The sequence below is a fragment of the Nyctereutes procyonoides genome, unplaced genomic scaffold, assembly GCF_905146905.1.
Source record: "Nyctereutes procyonoides isolate TBG_1078 unplaced genomic scaffold, NYPRO_anot_genome, whole genome shotgun sequence".
Taxonomy (NCBI): domain Eukaryota; kingdom Metazoa; phylum Chordata; class Mammalia; order Carnivora; family Canidae; genus Nyctereutes; species Nyctereutes procyonoides.
This window is the reverse complement of record NW_026575113.1, coordinates 167,420-186,677: the sequence shown is the minus strand read 5'-3', so window position 1 is coordinate 186,677 and position 19,258 is coordinate 167,420. Positions and strand designations below refer to the sequence as shown.

At 49.0% G+C, this 19,258-nt stretch overlaps 1 protein-coding gene across 4 annotated transcripts in view; it reads right to left on the bottom strand.

Moving 5' to 3' along the window:
- Nucleotides 1-19,258, bottom strand: part of ITPK1 (inositol-tetrakisphosphate 1-kinase) — a 165,487-nt gene that overhangs the window by 72,642 nt on the left and 73,587 nt on the right. The window contains exon 1 of one of the 4 annotated variants that reach the window (XM_055333680.1): nucleotides 9,116-9,187. The exons of the other annotated variants lie outside the window; for them this stretch is intronic. The gene's annotated coding sequence lies outside the window, so the exon portion shown is untranslated. Of the gene's footprint in view, nucleotides 1-9,115; nucleotides 9,188-19,258 lie in introns of those variants that run through there. 4 annotated transcript variants of the gene reach the window in all.

Sequence of the window (19,258 nt, the reverse complement as noted above, 5' to 3'; positions counted from 1 at the left end):
AGCCAACAGCAAGATTATGCAACCTCCCCCTGGGACTTCCTGGCTACTGGCACAGTCTTTTGTTCTAATGAGGCACAGCTTGGTGGGCTTCCAGATGGAAGCTGGTCACCAGAAAGATCAAGCCACAATTGGAAGTTTGGCATTTTCAGCCCCATCTCCTGTCCTCCAGCAAGGGGAGAAGGCCTGGAAACGGAGTTAATGATGGATTGTGCCAACACAATGAAGACTCATAAAAATCCCAAAGGTGCAGGACTTGGACCACTTACAGGCTGGTGAACACACGGAGGTGCTCCCAGAGGACAGGGCACTCTGCACCCTTTCCCACATACCTCACCCTGCGCTTCTCTTCCATCTGGATGTTCAACTAGATCCTTTAACATAGCCCCATATATTAAGCCAGCAAACAGGAAGGAAATTGCTCCTGAGTTCTACGAGCCGCTCTAGCAAATTAATCAAACCTGAGGAGGGGGTCCTGGGACCCTCCAATTGAGAGCCATCTGGCTGGTCAGGAGCACAGTTGACAAGCTGGACCTGAGAGTCGCATCTGAACGGTGTGGGGTGGGGGAGCAGGCCTGTGGGACTGAGCCCTTTGGCTGTGGATCTAATACTATCTCCAGGCAGAGGCTGTCAGAACTGAGGTAAGTTGCAGGACACGCAGTGAGGGTTAGAGTGTAGCTCGCACACCTGGTGTTAGACATGTTTTGAGTGTGTAGTACACGTGAGAGTAAAGGACAATCACAGGAGGCATGTTTTTCCTATTCACTAGCACGCTCCATAAATGTCAGTTCTTTTATTTTCCTGTTCTTACGATTCACATTATTGCTGACCAGTTGAAATTTCCCTGACTATCTATAAAGAAGGGCTCAAGCACAAGGCAGAATTTGAATCTTACAAAGCTAGGTCACTTGTACTGACTCACATGAGACTCCTCAAAGGGTTTGCTACCACAATAAACTTACTATCATTGTTAATAACGATTAATATTTGGAAAGTTCTTACCTTGGGCCACATACTATGCTGATAGGAGCTTCCTGCATGAGGTGCAGCTGAGGACATTGAGTCACAGAGAAATTAAGGAATGGACCGAGGGTCATGGAGTTACAGCTGCCTGAGACCCGGGTCTCTCTCCTGCCATCATCCCCTTCTCCTCTAGTTCACTCCTGTGGAGTGGTATGTCTTCAAATGTAAGTTACTAGATGAAAAGTTTTGTCTTGATCAGGGTCTAGACAAAACAGCCTGGAGGGAAGGCAAGTGGGTGCCTGTCTGCTTTGTTCCTCTGCGCTCGCCAGGGCACTGGCCATCTGGGACAGAACTGCCCCATCTCCAACATGTAAAGGCTCGCCATGCAGTAACAGGTGTCCACTGAAGAAAAAGTCAGATCTACTGCCTCATGATCAGACCCCAAAGGGGAGCCCCGCCTTGGAAGACACAGCACCCACGTGTCTTCCCCACAAGGTTGGTTCCAAAAGACAACTTGGGGAGAGCAGGCTGAAGGCTCTTCCCCAGCAAGAGCAACTCTCACGCGCAAAGGAGAGCAAAGTGGCCCTCAGAGGGGTCAGGAGCAGGAGGCCACCTGCAGGTCGCCACCAACATCAGCAGGCTGGGCTGCTGGGACAGTGCTGGTCATTGCAGGCACTGCAGCCCCAGGAGGGGGAGTGGATGGTCGCCAACACCTCCTGACCCGATTCCCAAATTTCTCAGTAACTGGTTTCTAATTCCTGGGTAATAACACACAGTGATCTGGTTAAGGAGGAAGAGTGAAAAACCTTTCTCTCCCAGAAGGTGAGGGGCCGAGTTGAGTTCAAGTATCATGACCAACATACTTTACAGTTCCAAAGCTCTGGGCGTTTGCAAACTGACTTTATTTCAAAGAGCCAAAAAACTTATACCCACTCAGCAAGCGTGGCTCCTTAAGAAAATGGCTAACCCCAGGTTCTTTTTTTTTTTTTTTTATGATAGTCACACAGAGAGAGAGAGAGGCAGAGACACAGGCAGAGGGAGAAGCAGGCTCCATGGAAGCAGCCCGACGTGGGATTCGATCCCGGGTCTCCAGGATCGTGCCCTGGGCCAAAGGAAGGCGCCAAACCGCTGCGCCACCCAGGGATCCCCCTTTTTTTTTTAATAAATTAATTTTTATTGGTGTTCAATTTACCAACATACAGAATAACACCCAGTGCTCATCCCGTCGAGTGCCCCCCTCAGTGCCCGTCACCCATTCACCCCCACCCCCCGCCCTCCTCCCCTTCCACCACCCCTAGTTCATTTCCCAGAGTTAGGAGTCTTCATGTTCTGTCTCCCTTTCTGATATTTCCCACACATTTCTTCTCCCTTCCCTTATATTCCCTTTCAATATTATTCATATTCCCCAAATGAATGAGACCATACACTGTTTGTCCTTCTCCAGATTGACTTACTTCACTCAGCATAATACCCTCCAGTTCCATCCACGTTGAAGCAAATGGTGGGTATTTGTCGTTTCTAATGGCTGAGGAATATTCCATTGTATACATAGGCCACAACTTCTTTATCCATTCATCTTTCGATGGACACCGAGGCTCCTTCCACAGTTTGGCTATTGTGGACATTGCTGCTAGAAACATCGGGGTGCAGGTGTCCCGGCGTTTCATTGCATCTGAATCTTTGGGGTAAATCCCCAACAGTGCAATTGCTGGGTCATAGGGCAGATCTATTTTTAACTCTTTGAGGAACCTCCACACAGTTTTCCAGAGTGGCTGCACCAGTTCACATTCCCACCAACAGTGCAGGAGGGTTCCCTTTTCTCCTCATCCTCTCCAACATTTGTGGTTTCCTGCCTTGTTAATTTTCCCCATTCTCACTGGTGTGAGGTAGGATCTCATTGTGGTTTTGATTTGTATTTCCTGATTGCAAGTGATGCAGAGCATTTTCTCATGTGCATGTTGGCCATGTCTATGTCTTCCTCTGTGAGATTTCTCTTCATGTCTTTTCCCCATTTCATGATTGGATTGTTTGTTTCTTTGCTGTTGAGTTTAACAAGTTCTTTATAGATCTTGGAAACTAGCCCTTTAACTGATACGTCATTTGCAAATATCTTCTCCCATTCTGTAGGTTGTCTTTGAGTTTTGTTGACTGTATCCTTTGCTGTGCAAAAGCTTCTTATCTTGATGAAGTCCCAATAGTCCATTTTTGCTTTTGTTTCTTTTGCTTTTGTGGATGTATCTTGCAAGAAGTTACTGTGGCCAAGTTCAAAAAGGGTGTTGCCTGTGTTCTCCTCTAGGATTTTGATGGACTCTTGTCTCACATTTAGATCTTTCATCCATTTTGAGTTTATCTTTGTGTCTGGTGCAAGAGAGTGGTCTAGTTTCATTCTTCTGCATGTGGATGTCCAATTTTCCCAGCACCATTTATTTAAGAGACTGTCTTTCTTCCAGTGGATCGTCTTTCCTCCTTTATCGAATATTAGTTGACCATAAAGTTCAGGGTCCACTTCTGGGTTCTCTATTCTGTTCCATTGATCTATGTGTCTGTTTTTGTGCCAGTACCACACTGTCTTGATGACCACAGCTTTGTAGTACAACCTGAAATCTGGCATTGTGATGCCCCCAGATATGGTTTTCTTTTTTAAAATTCCCCTGGCTATTCGGGGTCTTTTCTTCTTTTCTGATTCCACACAAATCTTAAAATAATTTGTTCTAACTCTCTGAAGAAAGTCCATGGTATTTTGATAGGGATTGCATTAAACGTGTAAATTGCCCTGGGTAACATTGACATTTTCACAATATTAATTCTGCCAATCCATGAGCATGGAATATTTTTCCATCTCTTTGTGTCTTCCTCAATTTCTTTCGGAAGTGTTCTATAGTTTTTAGGGTATAGGTCCTTTACCTCTTTGGTTAGGTTTATTCCTAGGTATCTTATGCTTTTGGGTGCAATTGTAAATGGGATTGACTCCTTAATTTCTCTTTCTTCAGTCTCATTGTTAGTGTATAGGAATGCCATTGATTTCTGGGCATTGATTTTGTATCCTGCCACGCTACCAAATTGCTGTATGAGTTCTAGCAATCTTGGGGTGGAGGCTTTTGGGTTTTCTATGTAGAGTATCATGTCATCGGCGAAGAGGGAGAGTTTGACTGCTTCTTTGCCAATTTGAATGCCTTTAATGTCTTTTTGTTGTCTGATTGCTGAGGCTAGGACTTCCAGTACTATGTTGAATAGCAGTGGTGAGAGTGGACATCCCTGTCTTGTTCCTGATCTTAGGGGAAAGGCTCCCAGTGCTTCCCCATTGAGAATGATATTTGCTGTGGGCTTTTCGTAGATGGCTTTTAAGATGTCGAGGAAAGTTCCCTCTATCCCTACACTCTGAAGAGTTTTGATCAGGAATGGATGCTGTATTTTGTCAAATGCTTTCTCTGCATCTAATGAGAGGATCATATGGTTCTTGGTTTTTCTCTTGCTGATATGATGAATCACATTGATTGTTTTACGAGTGTTGAACCAGCCTGTGTCCTGGGGATAAATCCTACTTGGTCATGGTGAATAATTTTCTTAATGTGTTGTTGGATCCTATTGGCTAGTATCTTGTTGAGAATTTTTACATCCATGTTGATCAGGGATATTGGTCTGTAATTCTCCTTTTTGGTGGGGTCTTTGTCTGGTTTTGGAATTAAGGTGATGCTGGCCTCATAGAACGAATTTGGAAGTACTCCATCTCTTTCTATCTTTCCAAACAGCTTTAGTAGAATAGGTATGATTTCTTCTTTAAACGTTTGATAGAATTCCCCTGGGAAGCCATCTAGCCCTGGACTCTTGTGTCTTGGGAGGTTTTTGATGACTGCTTCAATTTCCTCCCTGGTTATTGGCCTGTTCAGGTTTTCTATTTCTTCCTGTTCCAGTTTTGGTAGTTTGTGGCTTTCCAGGAATGCGTCCATTTCTTCTAGATTGCCATATTTATTGGCGTAGAGCTGTTCATAATATGTTTTTAAAAATCGTTTGTATTTCCTTGGTGTTGGTAGTGATCTCTCCTTTCTCATTCATGATTTTATTAATTTGAGTCTTCTCTCTCTTCTTTTGAATAAGGTTGGCTAATGGTTTATCTATCTTATAAATTCTTTCAAAGAACCAACTCCTGGTTCTATTGATCTGTTCCACAGTTCTTCTGGTCTCAATTTCGTTGAGTTCTGCTCGAATTTTAACTAACTCTCTTCTTCTGCTGGGTGTCGGGTCGATTTGCTGCTTCTTCTCTAGCTCCTTTATGTGTAAGGTTGGCTTTTGTATTTGAGTTCTTTCCAGTTTTTGAATGGATGCTTGTATTGCGATGTATTTCCCCCTGAGGACTGCTTTTGCTGCATCCCAAAGATTTTGAACGGTTGTATCTTCATTCTCATTAGTTTCCATGAATCTTTTTAATTCTTCCTTAATTTCCTGGTTGACCCTTTTATCTTTTAGCAGGATGGTCCTTAACCTCCACGTGTTTGAGGTCCTTCCAAAATTCAAACCCGATTTGTGATCCAGTATGTGGTCTATTCTGGAGAAAGTTCCATGTGCACTTGAGAAGAATGTGTATTCAGTTGAGTTTGGATGTAAAGTTCTGTAGATATCTGTGAAATCTATCTGGTCCAGTGTATCATTTAAAGCTCTCGTTTCTTTGGAGATGTTGTGCTTAGAAGACCTATCAAGGGTAGAAAGAGCTAGATTGAAGTCACCAAGTATAAGTGTATTATTATCTAAGTATTTCTTCACTTTGGTTAATAATTCGTTTAAGTATTTGGCAGCTCCCACATTCGGGGCATATATATTGAGGATTGTTAAGTCCTCTTGTTGGATAGATCCTTTAAGTTTGATATAGTGTCCCTCTTCATCTCTCACTACAGTCTTCAGGGTAAATTTTAGTTTATCTGATATAAGGATGGCTACCCCTGCTTTCTTTTGAGAACCATTTGAATGGTAAATGGTTCTCCAACCTTTTATTTTCAGGCTGTAGGTGTCCTTCTGTCTAAAATGAGTCTCTTGTAGACTGCAAATAGATGGGTCCTGCTTTTTTATCCAGTCTGTAACCCTGCACCTTTTGATGGGGTCATTAAGCCTGTTCACGTTCAGAGTTACTATTGACAGATATGAGTTTAGTGTCATCATGATATCTATTTAGTCCTTGTTTTTGTGGATTGTTCCACTGAACTTCTTCTTAAAGGGGAATTTTAAGAGTCCCCCTTAAAATTTCTGGCAGAGCTGGTTTGGAGGTCACATATTCTTTCAGTTCCTGCCTGTCTTGGAAGCTCTTTATCTCCCCTTCCATTTTGAATGAGAGCCTTGCTGGATAAAGTATTCTTGGTTGCATGTTCTTCTCATTTAGGACCCTGAATATATCCTGCTAGCCCTTTCTGGCCTGCCAGGTCTCTGTGGAGAGGTCTGCTGTTACCCTAATATTCCTCCCCATGAAAGTCAGGGACTTCTTGTCTCTTGCTGCTTTAAGGATCTTCTCTTTATCTTTGGAATTTGCAAGCTTCACTATTAGATGTCGAGGTGTTGAACGGTTTTTATTGATTTTAGGGGGGGGATCTCTCTATTTCCTGGATCTGAATGCCTGTTTCCCTTCCCAGATTGGGAAAGTTTTCAGTTAGGATTTGTTCAAATACATATTCTGGCCCTCTGTCCCTTTCGGCGCCCTCGGGAACCCCAATTAAACGTAGGTTTTTCTTCCTTAGGCTGTCATTTATTTCCCTTAATCTGTCTTCATGGTCTTTTAATTATCTGTCTCTTTTTTCCTCAGTTTCCCTCTTTGCCATTAACTTGTCTTCTATGTCACTCACTCGTTCTTCCACCTCGTTAACCCTTGTCGTTAGGACTTCTAGTTTGGATTGCATCTCATTCAATTGGTTTTTAATTTCTGCCTGATTGGATCTAAATTCTGCAGTCATGAAGTCTCTTGAGTCCTTAATGCTTTTTTCTAGAGCCACCAGTAGCTGTATAATAGTGCTTCTGAATTGGCTTTCTGACATTGAATTGTAATCCAGATTTTGTAACTCTGTGGGAGAGAGGGCTGTTTCTGATTCTTTCTTTTGAGGTGAGGTTTTCCTTCTAGTCATTTTGCTCAGTGCAGAGTGGCCAAAAACAAGTTGTATTGGGAAAAGGAGAGAAAGAGAGAAGGAAAGAAAAGAGAGAAAAAAGAAAAAGAAGGAAAAAAAAGGGAAAAAAAGAGAAGAAAAAGAGAAAGAAAAAGAAGGAAAGGTGAAAAAAAAGGGGGGGTGGGGAAGCAATCAGAAACCAAAAAGAAAAGAAAAAAGAAACAAAAAACAAAAAACAAAAAACACGGGGGAGTATCTTCTGAATCTGTAGACTTTAAGTCCCTTGACTTCCCCTGGAACTGGTCCGTCCAGCTGGTCTTCTGGGGGAGGGGCCTGCTGTGCTGATTTTCAGGTGTTAGCACTTGGGGGAGCTGCTCTGCCCCTGCCTGCTGCAGGGCTCAGTGGGGGTTGTTTACCCCGTGAGGTCTCAGGAGGAACAGCAGCAGTTGCTACGGCAGCTCTGGAAGCCTGGATTCAGCCTCCGCAGGAACTACGGGGCTCGGGGGCTCTCAGCTCTCCGTCCGCAGGGCCTGGAGGCTCCGGGGCGGGGCCGCTGATCTGCTCAGCTCGGGGCAGGAGCGTCCTCGCTGTCCTGGGCCCTCCCGGCCTCTGCCTGTCCCGGGGGAGGCCGGATCCTGGGCTGTGTCCCGGCGCCCTGTGCTCCGGGGCCTGCGCTGTTGGATTCGCGCTCCCGCCCCACAGCCCCCTCCGCGGAGCCGCCGCCCGAGCCCCTCCGAGCTGCTCCGGCCCCGCCGTGCGCGCTGCAGCCCTTAGGGAGCTCGGCGCACTCTCCCGGGGCGCAGGTGTCTGTTAGTGTCCCCGGGAGCCCGAGGGCATCCCCGCCCTCCTGGGTCCTGCTCTAACTCCCTGCGAGCCCCTTTCCGCCCGGGAAGGTTGGTGCAGCTCCTGCTCCTCCGGGACGGGGCTCTCCTGTCCTGGGGACACTCGCCCCGGCCTCAGCCCGGCTCCTCGCGGGGCCCCTCCCCCTCGGAGGCCTTTTGTTTCTTTATTTCTTTTTCCCCCGTCTTCCTACCTTGATAGAAGCGGGAACTCTTCTCACTGTAGCGTTCCAGCTGGTCTCTCTTTAAATCTCAGGCTTAATTCGTAGATTTACAGGATGATTTGAAGGTTATCTAGGTAATTTGGTGGGGACAGGTGATTTGGGGACCCTACTCTTCCGCCGTCTTGCCCCTCCTCCTAACCCCAGGTTCTTCGGAGATAAGAAAACCCTGGTCCTTGTCCAATGCTAGGGAGCCAGGTTCAACGGTAGATTATAAAGATAAATACAACCATGCCCTTTGACCCAGTGAGACGATTCCCAAGGTGCTGGCCTAAGGAAAAAAATCAACAGGTGAAGAAGAATCACTCCTGGTCCAGGGATATTTGCTGAGGTCACATCGACAAAATACACAGGATACAGAATACACGTCCCCAAAATGAGACTGGCTGTACCGTAACAACAGGTACACCCACACCAGAGGGTACAAAAGAATTACTGGGAGGAGGAGGCCTAGTGGAGACTAGCACAGGGTAAAACGGTGTGCCCCAACCATGTGAACCGACATCTGCTGTGGACAAAGCTAGAAAGGAAGCACAACTGGAACATGAGAGGATCTGAGCACACAGGTCACTGTGGGGATAGAAGCCCATCTAGACACACAGCAGGATGCACGTCCTGGTTCACTTGCCACTGGATGCGATCAAGTAACTGGTTCTGGCCAATGAGCTGTGAGACAGTGTGAATTGGCGCCTCTTGGCTCAGCATTTAGCTGTAGGTACCTGGGCCTCCTGAATGCTCTCCATGCTGACACAGGATTGGCAACGTTCAAGGTGGAGGAGCCTTGGATCTCTGAGCAATTTCGAACAGAGTTCCAGCAGACCCCCAGGGCCGTGTGGCCGGGATGAGTGAGACACAACAACCCCCTGGTTTAAGCTGTGAAGATTTCCGGTTGTTTGTTAACACAGCACACCCTAGTCCTAACTGTGTGCCCATTTTCTCCCATTTGTTCAAACAAAAGAAGAATGGAAGGGAAGGGAAAGGGGACAAAAGTTAAAGAAAGCAAAAGGTAACTTACAGGTAGCTTATCAGGTTGAGACTGGGCTTTTGTTGGGTGTTTTTTTTTTTTTAATTATAATTCAATATTTAGATGAAATAAGGCAATGGCGATTTATCCTGTAAGAGAGAAGATTAAGTGTCTAGATTAAGTGTCTAATCCTCTAGGATGGAAAGGTGGAAACTCCGAATGGAGCCACACCCAGCACCACTCAGAACAGCCCCTGAAGCTGCCTGACCCTGCGAGGCTCCGCGAAATGTGCTGCTTCCTACAAGCTCCAGTTCTCAGTGGTAGCTGCTGGCAGGAGTCAGGGCATGGAAACCAAACCCTCCCATTAGGTGCCAGGCACCAGCCTGGTCCTGTCCTGAGGGGAACACACAAGCCACAGACTGGAGAAAAAAAAGAAAGAAAACAGCATGAAAAGGGCTGGCAGATCCAGTCCCATGGGAAGAGGAGTCAAAGGTCATGTTAACGAAGGCTGACTGCAGAGAGAGTGAGCGTCTCAGAACGGGGGTGCTCCCTCCTAATCCCCCATCCCTGGGCAGAGGAGCAAACCCAGAGTCCTCCTTAGCACTCCCTGCTCCCTCCAGCCCATCCTCTTCCTCAGCCACCCTAAGCACAGAGGGCAGGGCAGTGTCCAGCCCACTTCCTCCCCTGCAGAGTGAGGGTAAGGAGACATCCTTCCTGAAACCACCCCAGCACGCCACAAGGACACAGGAGCCAACCCCGTGTGAACAGAACACCCCCACACACAGATGTCGGCAGTTAGGATCTTCCTCCTGACGTGAGGCTGAATGTTCTCTGGCTTCGAGGTAAGCCTCTCTCTGCCTGAGCGCTCCTGATGATCAGCACCACCAGGACCCTGCAGATGCCCAGGGTGCTTGCTGTGCTAAGCCCATCCCACAGATATTTCCTCTAATCCTTCCAATGTCCCTGGGAAGCAGGGGAGGCTGCTACCACTTGATAGATGTGGCAAAGAACATTCTGGGGGGCTACCCAACCTGACGGAGGTTGTATAAGCATAAGCAATTAGGGGAGCTAGGTCTCTTGCCCCCCTGTCCTCACGGCTCCAGGACAGGGGTTCCTAAGCCCTCTGCTTTCCTCTGTCCTCCAGGTGACAGCAGGGACGGGAGGAGCAGCAGCATGGTCTAAGACATGGGTCTGTGGACTGGATGCCGGACTGCATCCATCTGGAGCTGCCACAGTACAGGCACCCCGGCACAATCTTGCCCATGGCTCCAAAAAGAGCTAAATAAACATGGAGTCCATAGATGAAGACAGTGGCATTAAAAAAAAAAAAAAACAGGAGATAGAAGATGGATTATTAATAAATGTTGCTGCAATCATTCAGTATCCATCTGGAAAAAATATATGGTAGATGCACATCCTCCTGTCTCCCACCAAAATAAATTCTAGGTGGAGCAGAGATTTAATGATAAAAATAAAAAATAAATATTTGGAGAATCTGCGAGAGAACTTAAAAAAATTGAGGTGCAAAGAATCAAAGAAATGAAAACATAATACATTCTGAATCATACAAAAGTAGAGATTGCCATTGTGGCAAAAGCACCTTAAGTCAAGTGAAAAAGGTGCCAAAATGAGGATGTTAAACAGGTGTCAGCCCTGCATGAGGGGTTGCTGGCTTCAGGGCCCTTGGCTTGGCAGCCTCTACTGAGCCAACAGTGGCATGCTGTGTTGGCTCAGTAGATGCCTCCACTATTTTCATATATTAACCCCCACATTTACTTTGCCCTTTTTCGATTCTCCGTTAAGTTGTATGGTCTGGCATCAATAACCACAATAGTTTGGCTTTCCTTTTCCTCCCCCCAAGTCATTTTAATTATAGTAGCTATAAGTGAGTTCCCCCTCATTATTCTTCCTTTTTCAGGATTTTCCTCAAAGTCATGCTCATTTGTTTGTTTTCTACATGTCTTCTAGAATAGAACTGGGGCTGGGGGCAAGTTATGTTTATGGGCAATCTAGGGAAAACCAGTGATTTGACGTTGAATCTTTCTGCCGAGAAGAACGTGGTATACTCATGTCACCAATGTCTGGTTTTTGATATATAACAAGCTCCAACAAATCACCAATAAAGAAACAACACTACAAAAATAAAAAGTGAACAAAAGAAAATGTTCAGACATGAGTATGGAAAAGTGAATAAAAACAGCTCCAAAGCACGTAAGTGTTAGAAAATGCTCAATGTCGCATAGGAGACAAAAGCAAATTACATCTACGTTAAGATACCAGTTTTCACCCACCAGATTAGCCGGTCTGAGAAATTGATAAAACACTGTTGATCAGGGTGTGGGGAAACAGGGACTCAAACCCAAGGTGGGGGCGGGGGAGTGCAAATCTGAATCATCCCAAGAGGAAACAAGTTGGTGGTATCTGTCTCAAGTGTAAGTCACAGCAAGTTCAATTCTAGGAACCGATCCCAGGTGAAGTGCAAAGTCAGGCATTGCTACTGTATTTGCTATGCAAGGCTGCACAGAAGAGGAGAGGTGGGGAGATGAGGGAGGAGGAAGTGGAGGGAGGAGGAAGAGGAAGAAGGGGGAAGGGGGAAGGAGGAAGTAGGAGACAAAAGTCTACCAAAAGGGACAGACCAGGCATCTAATGGGAACCCTGACACGGAACAGCACACAGCCACAGGAGAGAATGGGGAGTGTCTTCTGTACTGAGAAGGAGCATTACCTACGGGAGAAGAAAAGATTTACACGCACACTGCTTGTACATGATGAAGGTCACAAGACGCTCATCAAAGTGGCACTCTCCAGAGGAACCAGGGGACGCTATGGGGAGCAGCGTACATGTGCTCACTCTTTAGTTTCCAATCAGTGAGGTGTATTACTTACGTAATTTTTTAAATTACCAGGTAGCAACACATATAAAGAGCACATGTTGGAGCCAGACCTGAATCGAAACCCAGCCAGCATCTAACAGGCACGGAGCACCTACTGTGTGCAGACATCACTGTGAGCTAGCCCCCAACCACCTGGGAGGCGAAACAATTATTATCCCCATTATACCAATGAGGACCCCAAGGACCTCGTGCACACAGCTAGTCAAGGAGGAGCCAGGACACACACCCAGGGACACAGATGAGCAGGACACGTAGAGGACAAGGACACAGACACTTCCACAACATGTATGTAGACCACATGCACTTGCGCCCTCATTACTAATTACCCAGGTCGCGGAGCACACACACTAGCCACCCAGTAAGCGATGGGATAGCCAACTGTAAAGGGTGACGGTCTCCACTGTTGTCCTCCTGGTCCCCTTTCCAAATCATACAGAGATGGCTCACTGTCAGCCAGCCGTGTCCACCTAACCAGCCTGGTCTGTTCAAGAGCAACAAGGGGCTCACTGAAAACCTCTCCAGTTCATAGCGTAGGTATCAGAACCAGAAGGAACCCTGGCTCTTTTCTCCTTGGTTGCTGGCCAGAGGCGCCAGGGCTCCATCACCCAGAGAGCAGCAGAGAAGAAGGAGCAGCTGTTCGTGGCTTCCCACCATCAGAGGACATCGATGGGATGCCCAGGCCCCAGGCTAAGGTCCGATCTCTGACTTCGTCCATGTCTCTAGAGACAAGGACTCTGGGATGAGAGTCACGCAATAAAGAGAACCCAGAGTCTTGAGCCACTGCCTAGAGAAACCACCATCAGAATATGACACACGCAAGAAATAGAACCTTCACTGTGTTGAACCTCTGAGATGCTGGGATGTTTGTTACAGTGGCTTGCTGACAAACATGCCCAGCCAGGGCAATCTCTGTCACTGGGTGCCCAATGCCAGGTCTCAGTACTGGCAGGAAAGCTGGAAGTAGTGGACAGAGCCTGGGCCTTTATTATTTTTTTTTAAGATTTTATTTATTCATGAGAGACACACAGAGAGAGACAGAGACACAGGCAGAGGGAAAAGCAGGCTCCCTGTGGGGAGCCCAATGTGGGACTTGATCCCAGGACCCTGGGGTCACACCCTGAGCCCAAGGCAGATGCTCAACCCCTGAGCCACCCATGCCCGAGCCTGGGCCTTTAGTCAGTGACCACCAACCTCTCTGAGCCTGTTTCCTCATCTGTAAAATGGAGCCAAGGACACCTGCCTCCAGCATTTGATGAGACAGTGCTGGTAAAGCCCAGCAGCATGCAGGCCCACAGCAGGCCTTCTAACAAGCAAGATCCCCAGGAGTGGGCCATTGCCTCTCCCTTCCTAGATTTCTCTACTCAGTGCCCCTGGCCTCTCATCAGTTTTTGCTGGCTCCTCCACCACTGATGCCCCCCAGTAGTTGCTGTTCAGGTTCAGAATGGACTTTCCTGCACACTCTGATTCCCAAGCATCATGCTTACACCACTGGCTTCTCTACAGCCTGTGCATCCTTGCCAAGGTCAGGGACTGTCCCGTCTTCCTCCCTGTGACCCCCACGTGGCCTGGCACAGGGCCTGGCTCTTCCAGGTGCCACAAACAGGCAGTGAATCAAACCCTGAGGCTGAAGACTCTGAACATCCATCCATATACCCACCCATTCACACAATGCTTATTGAGCACTTATATTACCACTCCTCCAGGAACCTGTTAGCCACATTCTCCATTAAGAAAACAAGACAGAAAGAAAGAGATCAGGTAAGTTGTCCAAGGTCACAGCCAACAGGGGGCAGGCCCAAGGGATTCCTGACCACAAACTCTTACCTACCCCTTTCCCCATGGCCACCACACCTCATTCTTTCTTCGACACACTCACCCACCCAAGGCCACTGGTGCTGGGCTCAGGGAGGGGGTGCTCCCTGACTTTGACTTCTTCAAAGACTTCTCAAGTCCCAGACACTACATCACCTGCAGGCTCCCCTGAGCAAGCAAGGACACACAAGCCCTGGAGATCGACCAGACAACACGGACACACCAGTTCCAGCCCCACCAGTTCCAAGAAATGCACCTTGTGGGGAGGATACTGCTTCCATGTTGTCCGAGAGCTTGGATGGCTTTGTGGCAACTGTGTTCTTAGCCAAGCCAAGAGGCCATGACCTCTTAGGGGCTAGAGATGCCAGGGCTCCAACCACAGCACAGAAGGGCGGAGCAAGGAGCTGCCACATTCTGGTGGCCCAAGCAGCTTCCTGGGCCTGAGTCTTGTCCTGGCAAGCAGACAGACCAGGGGTATCTTGGGGGCCCCTGATCATAGGTATCTACAGTTGAGCAAAATGCAGGATGAAAGAGTCACCAGACACTGACCCTCAGAGACCCTAGAGGATGGACAAGGAAAGGAGGCACAGGGACAAGACTCTCACAGACAGGTTTCAGCTCATCTCACCTGACTGTCCCCCAGAGCTAAAAGCCTGAGCTGCCATGAAGTCTAGGGCTCCAGTTGCGCTCCCAGGCAGAGGAGTTCAAATGCTACCACTTCCTCGCCAGTGCCTCCCCAGGCCCCTGCTGTGCTCTCCCTGCACTTCCGACAGAGGACTTCAAACTGAACACTACTGACTGGATCCCAAACTCTGTCCCAGACAGTAAACTTGAAGTTGGTGCCCAACGCACCCACCAAAGCCTCACACAGTGTGCCGGGCGCACATGGTGACAAAGGTGAGAAGAACGCCCTGTGGGTCACCAGGGTGAGTATCTGCATTCAGCAGAAATGACAGGAAAGGGCAAAAATAAAATGAGGTGTAATGTGTCCCATTTGGCAAACTCTCAAAACATCGAGAATGCATAATAGCAATCTTTGCTTCTGTGCTTTCAGATTTAAATAAAAGAGAAATCGCCAGCAGTTCACAAATCATACATAAAAGACCGTTGTCCTTCATTTGGTTCTTGTTTTCTTGAAATCTCAGTGTGTGGGTGGTAAATGAGGACAAGGGTACCTGCCTCACAGGCCTGTGTTTTCATCCACACATTCACTCATCTGCCCACGTGTGCGTACATTCATTCATTCCTGTGAGTGAATACGCTGGGCCTGGCATGGCCCAAGAACTGAAGACACACAGTGGTAGACAAGATGGCCAAGGCCCTATTCTCAGGACCTCATACTCTAGTGAGGGGGGCGGTGGGCCATAAACATACATAGGAGGCCTCCAGGCATCCACCACGCGTTATGTCAATAAAGCAGTGTAAAGAGCATGATGGGAAGGGTGGGGGTCCTAATCAGAGAAGGCCCGTTAAGGTTTTAGCTGTGCTCTCCAAAAATGTTATATTAAAGTCCTAACCCCCAGTGTCTCAGAATGTGACCTTATTTGTCATGGGGTCATTGTAGATGCAATTAGTAAGGAAGCTCCGCTACCCACACCCAGTCTCCCAGCCTCCAGAACGGTGGGACAATTAATCTGTTGTTTAGGCTCCAGGCTGTGGGAATGTGTTACAGCAGCCCAGGGAAATAATGCAAGGCTCCCTCAGGAAGCACCATGTGAGCTGAGACAGGGACAAGAAAAGCCCAGGAAAGATCCGAGGGAAGGGAGCTCCAAGGAACTAGGAAAGCCAGTGTGGAACCCCTAGCAGAGGCTGTGTTGAATGGATCTCTGGGTGAAGGGGACAAGGAGAGGGGGCAGGCTGCTGCGCAGAGCCTCCAAGGGCCAGATCAGGAGTTGGGAATGTGGTTGTGGGGGAGGGGAAGCCACTGGAAGGCACTGGGGAGGGAGTCATGGTCTCGGCTCCCTTTGGAGAGACCATTCTGGAAATTAACACATGCAAGGTGTCAACACCGCCTAGGACATGCTGCAAGCACTCATACTTGGCCTTCGGTTGCTGTCATTTTTTGGCCCCACAGAACAAGGGGCTTAGGTAAGGACTTCAAACTCCAGGATGCCTCAAAGAGAGCCTGTGGGCCTGGTCTTACAGATGAGGGCCCCGGGCCCCACTGAGACCTCTGAGTCTGGCCCCAAGAGCTCCTGGCATGAGAAGAGCTGCACACTTCCACACTTCATGTCCCAAGCCGTGCTCTCTTCTTCCCCACCCAGCCCTGACTCACAGCCCGGGATGTTTTTTTTTCTGCTGAAAACGGAAAACACATCTCAATGTATCTTTTATCTCTATGTTCCTCCCAGAATGGCAACTGGCAGCTCAGGTCACAAATGGCTGAGCCAAGCCAAAAATACATACTCTCTGCGCACCCTCTTTAACAACAAGGCAGGAAAACTTTGAGTCAAACTTCTACAAAGCCTGCATAGATTATATTTTAAGCCCCAAAGCAGTACGCTCGCTGTATTCACTTATTTCCAGTCCAAAAAAAGACCATTCCTGGAGGCCATTCCCAAACTGGCATTTGATGTAATATTAATGAAGGAGATTTAAAAAAAAAATTAAGCACATTCTATGAAAAAGAGTTCAGCACTCAAAATCGCTTGAAAAGGTGCTAGCCGTGGGTCAAGTTAAACAGGTGTCTTTAGCACAGGACTTCTTGGGTGCTTAAAAAAGCTCATGTGTGCTGGAGATTGACACAGTGGGATCTCGGATTCACTTGGGAAAACTCATGCCAGCTCACAGAATTTAGAAACTTGACTGAATCACCACAGGTGAGCCTAGAAAATGCATGTGACCCACCCTGGCTCTGCGATGGCAGGAAATCCCCACGGATCACACACATACCAGCAGCGAGGGGGCAGCTTGATGCCCTTGACTATCTTCTGCTCAGTGGTGTCCTGGAGCAGCATATGATGACCTTGGGGAGTTGCAAGGACTCCTGGAGGGAAAACTACGCTACAGACAGTGATGTGCTCTGTGGCTCTCAGCAGCTGCTTGTAAGCTCAGGTCAACAGGTGGCAAGAGGCAGGACAGCTCGTGTACCCGGTGAAGCTAGTCCTTGTCTGCAGGGTGAGCCTGGGCCTCCTACAAAGGGCTTGATGGGTTTCCGCTCACTGAGGTAACAGCTGCTCAAGAACCTCATTGGAGGTCAAGACACAGAGACGCCAGAAGATACTCAGTGTGAAAGCAGAGATACAAAAAGGCCCTCAGGTCACGTGAAAGGAACCACTTTCTAGAGCAGGGCAGCGGGGCGAAATTGGGCATGGGCTTTCCCAGGGTCTACAAATTAATCAGCAAATTCAGACTTCTGCCCCAGGGCCTGCCTTACTATAGTCCTGTCAGTAAGAGGAGGACTCCAGGGTCACCTGAATCAAGCCTAGGGGACAGGGTCAAGGATGGTTTCCTGGCATGGGTGACATCGAGTTTAAACTGTTAGTGCAGGTGTGCCTCGGGCGGCTCACTGGAACAGCCACTGTATCAACTGGCAGAGTTACCTCACCCGATGCAGTTGCCGCTTCTCGTCTCCCCAGGAACCTTTATCAATGTCTCGTGTCAGCCACAGATCACTCTGCCCTGTTCCACATCGCCCAGCACCTTCCCTGGGCCAGGCCCCCAGGCCTGGTCCAGACACAAGGAGCAGGGCCAGCAAAGACGGAGAATAGACCAGTAATCCACAAACAGGGACGTCCAGGATGGCCAAGGCAGGAGCACAGCATGCATGAGGGATTAGGAAGCCATGGGGGTGGGGGGATCCAAAAGAGAAACCAAAAGAAAGTAAGCTCTGTCAGGGAAGAGGTCATGTCAGAACTGGCTCCTGAGTACAGAGCACTGGAGTCAGGTCAGCCAAGGGGTAGGAGCCTGCCAGGATGAGGAGAGCGGCTCGAGAGAAGGCCACACAGAGTCCCGGGGCCATGGGAGCTGAGAGGGTTTGTAACAGGAGAGCACAGCCGTGTGTGTGTGTGTGTGTGTGTGTGTGTGTGTGTGTGTGTGTGCACACGCGCGCAAGCACAGCAGGTAACTGCAGGGCACAGAGGGCTCCTAGGCAGAGCACGGGGGTAAACAGAAAGGTCTACAGCCAGAGCAGTACTGCTGGGTGGGGAGGACTATACGGCAACTGGGGGGCCAGCACCGAGGGTGGAGTGGGTGCCTACACAGCAGAGTCCCGCCACGGGGTGGGGCAGGGAGTGCTGGCCACCAGCCTTTCCGCAAGGCCAAGAATAGGGAGAAAAGAGCAGGTTCTGATACCAAAGTGAGAGCCCCCTAAAGCAGTCTAGTATTTTCCAGACAGGTCCCTACCAACCCCTGACCCAGCACCTTCCTCCCAGCTGCCCTCCTCCCTCATCCACCCCAGCAGCAACCCCCCCTCCCCCCACAACAGCTGACTGATTTAGGAACTAGCTTCCCCCTCCTGGTACTGCCGGGCTGCAGGCAGTGGTTCCCATGGCAACCACCACCCCCCCTCCACAGAAGAGGAAGATGTGGGAAAACCCACATCAACTGGGGGTAAAGCCACTGGGTTTCTGGAATGTAGAGAGGTTCCTGAGTTTCCTGCTTCTGACACAGAGGTCTCTTCCTCCCTCTGGGGACCCCACAGGCCTCCTCAGAAGGTGACTCCAGTCCCCCTACCTAGTTATGTATTTACTTGTTTGTGTGCTTTTCCAGAACCTTTCACCAGGAAAGGAAATAGGAGGTAAACTCCACCATAGCCCCAACAGTCCTGGGTTGGGATGATGCATCTGCTATGCCTCCCCACTTGGAGGACAGGGTGCACCCTAGTTACCTGGGCCCTCCCGAAACCCGGAGCCTGTAAGGGGTGGGATATGGAGAAAGTCCATGGCTGGCTGAATGGGCGCCTAATGATCCACCAACCAAGGGTCGAGTCAGCAGCTGAGATGTGAACCCCAAGAATGAACACCCTGAAGAGGTGGGCAGCAAGCACAGCCTGCAGCACAGAAGGGGCCTGGCTCCAGTGCACAGGCAATGGACAGAGGCAGTGCACCAGGGTGCACGCCCTATGTGGCCTCACAGTGGGGCCAGGCTTCCGTGGTTCCCTCCACTTCGATGTACCGGCTCTCCTGCCCCCCTCCACCTCTCAGGCCACGGTGCTTCCACGGGCCTCCCCCCCACCCCACCTGGCAGCACTGATGTGCTCTGGGCACCCACGCCCTGGGGAGCACCCCCTCCCTGGGTCCTCCCTCTCCTCCCAGGACTGGGCCTTGCTCTCCCCTGCTCACCATCCCCTCGGAAACAAACCCCACCACTCAGTGGCTGAGGGGCCCTGGGGCCCTGGTCACACCACTTCATGGTCATTCACTCAGCAAGTGAAAACTAAGCACTCCCTATGGACTGAACCCCAGCCAGGGGCAGACACAGCCACTGTCAGGGCAGCGAGGCCAAAAAGGATGTGGTTTTTCCAGAACACCCGGCCATAATACAGCGAG